We start from the raw sequence: 6,417 nt of genomic DNA on the forward strand, positions 1-6,417 counted from the left end.
CAGGTCTAATGAGTATTTATGTTTAGAAAATTAAATTTTATCTTTTAATGAATTTAGTTGGTATAACTCTGATAAATTAATTTTATTATGTGGTTAATATTTTTTTAAAAAGTTATAAACTTTTAATAAAGATTTATATTTTTAATGAAAAAATTCCAATGAAAAAATTCAATTTTTTTATGAATGCTTAAATTATATTAAAAAGAAAAAATATAATAATTAAGTGATTAATTTTTATTCACTACACAAAATATTAAGAATGGTTGAAAATAAATTATTTGAACTTGAAAAAAAAAATAAGAATTGGATCTGATTTTTTAATCGGCCCAAATGGCCCAAGAGAAATCTGATGTGGGCAGTGGGCTGGATCCAAAAAATGACCCAATATAGATTTGTTATTAATATTACTTGATTGCCCTTAATGAAATATGCAATGTTAGTTAAAGAAATGGTAGGTTTAGGTAAAAAGCACAATAGGATCCTGCTTTAATAGTATAGATTTTCATACAATTGACACAATGTGAAGCCATTAATATTGGTTCCAAAATCACATGCTATTATTGCGTTTTTAATTTTGTATTGAATGAACTAAAAGAAATATAGTTTTCTTAAGATATGAAGGCTTTTGAGGCAGTGGCGGATCCAGAAAATTTTTTAACCTGGATCATAGCTCAACATAATTCTGTACACTAAATTCAAGTAAAACAATTATGATTTCAAATATTAAAAAAAAAGACAAATATGTGTGCATGCAGAGGTTTGAACTCGAGAAAGGGGGGGGGGGGGAGTCATTGGGTTCAATCTGTAACCAACTGAGCCAAAATCCCTTATGAAAATAGGCCTACAAATCAAATTTATATATTTAACCTGTGTCATTTGCAACCCCACCCTTTCATGTAGGTCCGGCTCTGAGGACGGATGGGTGAAAGGGAAAGAGTTCGCGGTCTTGACATTGTTGCCGCTTTGTGCTGATAGCGTGAGGAACCATGGGTTGCTTGTGAGGGAAGGCGCGATTCCTCCGCTTGCGAGTCTCTCTCAGAACGGCAGCGTCAGTGCTAGAGCTAAATGCAAGGTAATTACCGAGTTGACTTAGCTACAAAACACTGAGAGTCTTATCTTTATCATATCTTGTTTTCGTTTTACTAGTAGATCCTTGTGATGTAGATTCTATAGATAAACAGGCTTATCTTGATGAATTGTCATTGTTTTTTCTTCTACAGGCAGAAATACTTCTGGGTTATCTTAGGGAGCCAAGTAAGGAAGGATGTTCATCAAGCCCTTGAAATGGATTTGCATGGTTCATTTGAATGCACTCCATGTGGACGTTTCCATCAGTCTAGTATGTATATTCTTAGTGTATGTTTTGTATAGCTTCTTTGTGTAGACTGTAAAGACAGATCAATTCTTAGAAAGATTGACTGACTTTTGGTCTTTCTTGTATTAATATGTTAAGCTTAGTTTTTGAGGGTTTCAAAGGAGTGCTATTTGGGTTACAAGTCTAGCAGTATTCAGGTTTTTGGTGTGAGGGTTTCGATTATGCTGATTTTAAGGCAAAAAGCTTGTAGAGTCGGCTAATGTATGTTCAAGAACAAATCAATTTTAATCGATATTTCTTGATCAATTGTTATTAACTCTATCTGGTTCAACTATTGCTTGATCTGTGGAGAGACGGTGGATACGGTAGATGATTTTTTTGTCGACATATCTGGATCCGCTTATAATATCTTGTCCCACAATAGTAATGGTTAGCGTTGAAACATGAACTTGTCCCAGCTATAGACAATGATAGTACTGCTTCAGAAGGTTAAGATTTCACTTATTAACTTTGATGCTTTGGCTACAAGTAACTTGTCTGGCTTAAGGATGAACCTTCGGTAAATATTTGAGATAAGAACGATTCACTAGAAAATGGTAATGTTTAATTGCTGTGTTTTCTTTTTCAATCTCATAGTCAAAGGTCAAATAACCGTATCTCCTAAAGTTGTGTAGTGTTAGTTAAAAACTGGTATATTTGGACCTGGGCTATTATTGGTATAATTCATTCAAAATTTGTAGTTGCAAGAACAAGTCTTTGCATGAGATGTTGTATTTTCAAGCCAGACAAACACGAAATAATATAAGTAATAAATTGAATTACCTGTCTTTTTTTAGCAACAAACTTTGATTAGAAACCTGTCTAATATCAGACTTACTAATCTCTCTTTTTTTTGTTCTATCTTATCATCCTCTTTTTTTTACTAGTCTTCTTCAATATGCAGAAAAAGAAAATAGTTTTGTCTCACAAACGTGAGTACGAATATATGCAGTTTAGTACTTTTGGTTCTTAGAAAATTATGTGCATTGGCTCTCCCTTCCATATATATGCATTCTAAGTCTAACTCATTTTCATTCCTTTGGGCCATTTTGCTGGTCACTACAGCATCTTCGGAATTTCACTAATGATAAATATTCAGATATCAACCAATGATCATGTCTTTTTCTCATATGTCTCCTTTCCTAGGATCAATTTGTGATCGGAGTAGGTTTACAAGTACAACAGACACACCCAAAGAATCAGAGTAAGGTATAACAAAACTTCATCATGATAAGGATTTTTATAGAGTACAAAAGAAGGTAAATTTATGAGATAATTAGTTGTGAAAAGTGCTTTAACCCAATGTTTGCAACTTTTTCATGTTAAACATCATAGCTAATTAGCTATGTGTCGAGGAGTAAATGACATGAAATTTGTTTAAAGACCTAATATTGCATTTCATTCTTCACCATCACAATAAAACACACGTTAATCTTCTTGATAAACATATCCTTAAACAGTTTTGTATCTAATATATCTCAGATAAAAAGTAAAGTAGTCAAAATATTATCGCAATAGCAATTTCTCAAGGAGAATTTTTAGATTCATAACTTTTTTTACTGTTTGTATCAAAACTCTAACAGAGTTATATACAGTTCAACACAAACATTTTCTTACTTTAAGGTGGAAAGAAACAAAAATGATAATGTCAAGAGTGGGATTTGAACCCACGCCCTTTCGGACCCGCACCTGAAGCGGGCGCCTTAGACCAACTCGGCCATCTTGACTTTGTTAAGTTCATTCACAAATATTTAATTGAAATGTTTCTCTTTGGTCTCGCTCGAATAGGAACAGTCTACTGCCACTGCGTCTAAGTTGAAATCTACATCATAATTCTCTTGTCACGCTTGAATGGTGATCTTCTTTGGGAAGATGAACTAAGTAGGTGGTCAAGCTTCTAGAACTCCCAGCTACGAAATACTAGCTTCGAGTTAGATCCAAAAAAGGGGGGATTACGTGGTGTTTGCCAAAGGAGACGCGAGCTGAGGAGAATGGAGAGTGCGGGAGTTAAAAAAGATCCAGGTTCTAGCCAATATCGAATTATATGGAGAAGTTCACAGGTTTGTGTCTCCAACCGATGCTTTAGTAATTCAGACACAAGTTTCGGTTTGGATGATTAACGTGAACGGTGGTCTTGAGATTCGATTCAGTAAGAGCACATTTGGGTAATAAATGTAATTGGTTGGTCCAACTCATTTATTTGGCGAATGTAAATGGGTCAGAAGGCGACATCACGTTAGAATAGTGATAGGATAAGGTCAAATACCACAAGAGACTGCCGTGGTTAAGATTATCTTCATGTCTTGATTCTATTTATTTTCTAAAGCGCCTAGCCGTCCCTTTGATGGTGTGAGGTCATATAATAAGTTATGGTGGTGTGTAATCAAGGTCAAAATTTCCTTTGTTTACCCTTTTAGAAATTGTTGTTCTGATCGTTGTCACATCATACTAAGACCATCTCCAATAGTTCACTCTATTTTCTACTCTAAAATAGAGTGACTCTATGATAAAGATAAAATTTGCTCCAATGGTACTCAATTTAGAGTAGAAAATAGAGTGATTGAACAAAAAAACAATTTACTCTATATTTGGAGTAAACATATTTTTCACTCTATTATAGAGTGAGAACTAGAGTGTCATTGGAGTATTTTTTACTCTAAACTCTATTTTAGAGTGAAAAATAGAATGGGGTTGGAAATGCTCTAAAGTGAGTGAAATATAATCGATCATTCATTAATATACATTAAAATATAGTAACAAAATTGTGGGACCTTGTAAATCCATTTGCTTCCAGTCACTTTCTTGCTAGCGGGATAGATAAGTGGAATCCAATGGGTGGTCGATAGTTTCAAGAGCTTGAGTCTTCGGTTTGTGCGACAATTATGAGTCAGCAAATAAAACTAACTATGAAAAACTCATCTACACAAGAAATTCAAAGTAAAGTTCAACCGCTAAGTCTTTGAGACTTAGTATTCTCTTTTTTTTGTGACAAAAAAAAGTATTCTCTTTTTATTTTTTGTTTTATGCAAATAATTAGATCACCACTTCACTTCCTATTTGATATATAGAAACAAAGTAACGTGAACGACTTTGCCATTATCTTTTCCATTGTGCATTTGCTTCCAAGTTTGTAGGAATGTTTAGTTCCATTTGTCTATATAAATCAAAAAGCCAAAAAGAAAAGACAGAAATTTGTCTGAAAATTTGCCTGAAAGTTTATAATTGTGTTCTAAGTTCTATTTTGCAAGTGTTTTTTGATCAACAATTATAATCTGCAACAGAGGTTTATCAAAACACAATAACTTATAGCTAAAAAAATGTGACAACAGTAGCAGCCTATCATACAAAATCCAGTAAAGATAAAAAATATTATATTAGAAGGACTAGATATTGAGTAAATATTTCAGTGCTAAGGGTTGCAAATCCGTCGTCGTTGAGACACAAATTTATAGAATAAACTAGTAAGTTGGAAGCAACCATAAGCTTTCTGAGTTTAATATGAGAAAACGATTGTTTAAAATTGGATTAGTGTTGAAGTAAACGCAATGCCTACAAGGATGTAAAACATAGTAGATAAGGCTCAGTTCAGCGGGATTATCGACATAGAAACGAATCCTCCAATTGAAAGAAACGCCTAGTTCCGGTCTGTTGAGCTTGAATATTTCCGAGTCGTCACTGCCTTTGAGATTATCAATAAACTAAATAAATGTCCTAAGAACCAGTGATTGACAAGTTATTGCAAAAAAAAAAAGGATTTTAAATTAATGATACGTTTGACCAAATTTTTTTTTAATGAGATGTAGGTGTCATGGCCGGTCCCAAACGGTAAAGGCAGCAACGCCGCTCCGCAAGGCGATGGAATATGAGACCCTTAGTGCGATGCTTCTGACGGAGAAGCCCTTTAAGGCTCCTTCTACGTCTTCCGCTGCCTTTTTTGTTTCTTTGTGACGTTAACTTTTAGGGTTATGCAACCATCACTGTTTTTGTTGCCCCTTGTCAAGTAATCGATTTCTTGGAGAGGAAATCGCGTCACGCTTCATAAAAGACATTCTAAATAAACAAAAGGACATCTATAGGTTCGTAACCGAGAGAGAAGAGTTTCAACAGAAGAACGAAGTTCGATGATGACAAATGGCAATGTGCGTAGGCGGTATTTATATGAAATACGCGAAAACCCTAATTAATTTCTGTGATTTGAAGACTTAAACGTTTAAACCCACACTAGTGAATGGGCCCGTTCAAAATGCGGTCCATAAAAGAGAACAAAAATATAAAACCAAAAACCTTGTGCTTTCATTGAGAGTTGAACTCAAGACCTCCCGCTTACTAAACGGGTGCTCTAACCAACTGAGCTATGAAAGCTTGGCGACGTGATTTGTTACAAGTAGCAATCTATTTATAAACGTCTGATAGCACATGGTTCTGTTGCATGCACCAACTCATATTTGTTTGTATTTTTTTTTGAACTTAACCAACTCATTTTTTTTGAACTTACCCATTCTACATCAGTCCTCACTCCACTTGGCATTGGCTCTACTCTGGAATATTTGGTGCAAAATTAAAATTTTGACATGTTTTTTTCCACCTTATAGTCCTCGCTCAGCTCTGCACCTAACTTATTTCTTTGATAAAGATACACGCTCCGTTTTACTATTTCTTCTAAAACTTTACTATGTTTTTTTTTCCAAGGTAAATAAATCTTAGCACTGGATACAGTTCAGACTTTGTAAGTTTTTTTGTTGATTAAGAATTTTTACTTTCCAAAATAAAAAAAATGAATGATGTCATAGATTTTCATTTATGTTTTGAAAACAAACAAAAATTTTGAATTTCTAAATAAAATAAAAAATCTAAGAATTATCTCAAAATAGGTTCACTTTTACAAAAACTAATTGATGAAGTTCTCATTCAACTTGTGAACTCTAATAAAGTTGGAATCCTCGTACCCTAAAAGAAGATAATTAGTTAGTAGATTATTTGAATGCAGGCTTGTGGAAAGAGCTAACTAAATGATATAATTGGTACCCTAAGAATTATCTCTCAATGTTGCTGACATATACAAG

At 33.8% G+C, this 6,417-nt stretch overlaps 3 non-coding genes across 3 annotated transcripts; all 3 read right to left on the reverse strand.

The window, feature by feature from the left end:
* Nucleotides 1–3,000: 3,000 nt before the first annotated feature.
* On the reverse strand, nt 3,001–3,081 carry TRNAL-CAG (transfer RNA leucine (anticodon CAG)). The gene has a single exon. It is a non-coding gene; the product is annotated as a tRNA-Leu (tRNA).
* A 1,847-nt stretch (nt 3,082–4,928) lies between these two features.
* On the reverse strand, nt 4,929–5,037 carry LOC130499293 (small nucleolar RNA Z107/R87). Its single transcript, XR_008938172.1, has one exon. It is a non-coding gene; the product is annotated as a small nucleolar RNA Z107/R87 (small nucleolar RNA).
* A 605-nt stretch (nt 5,038–5,642) lies between these two features.
* TRNAT-AGU (transfer RNA threonine (anticodon AGU)) lies at nt 5,643–5,716 on the reverse strand. Its single transcript has one exon. It is a non-coding gene; the product is annotated as a tRNA-Thr (tRNA).
* Nucleotides 5,717–6,417: the final 701 nt, after the last annotated feature.

Source organism: Raphanus sativus, chromosome 8 (genome assembly GCF_000801105.2).
Source record: "Raphanus sativus cultivar WK10039 chromosome 8, ASM80110v3, whole genome shotgun sequence".
NCBI lineage: Eukaryota > Viridiplantae > Streptophyta > Magnoliopsida > Brassicales > Brassicaceae > Raphanus > Raphanus sativus.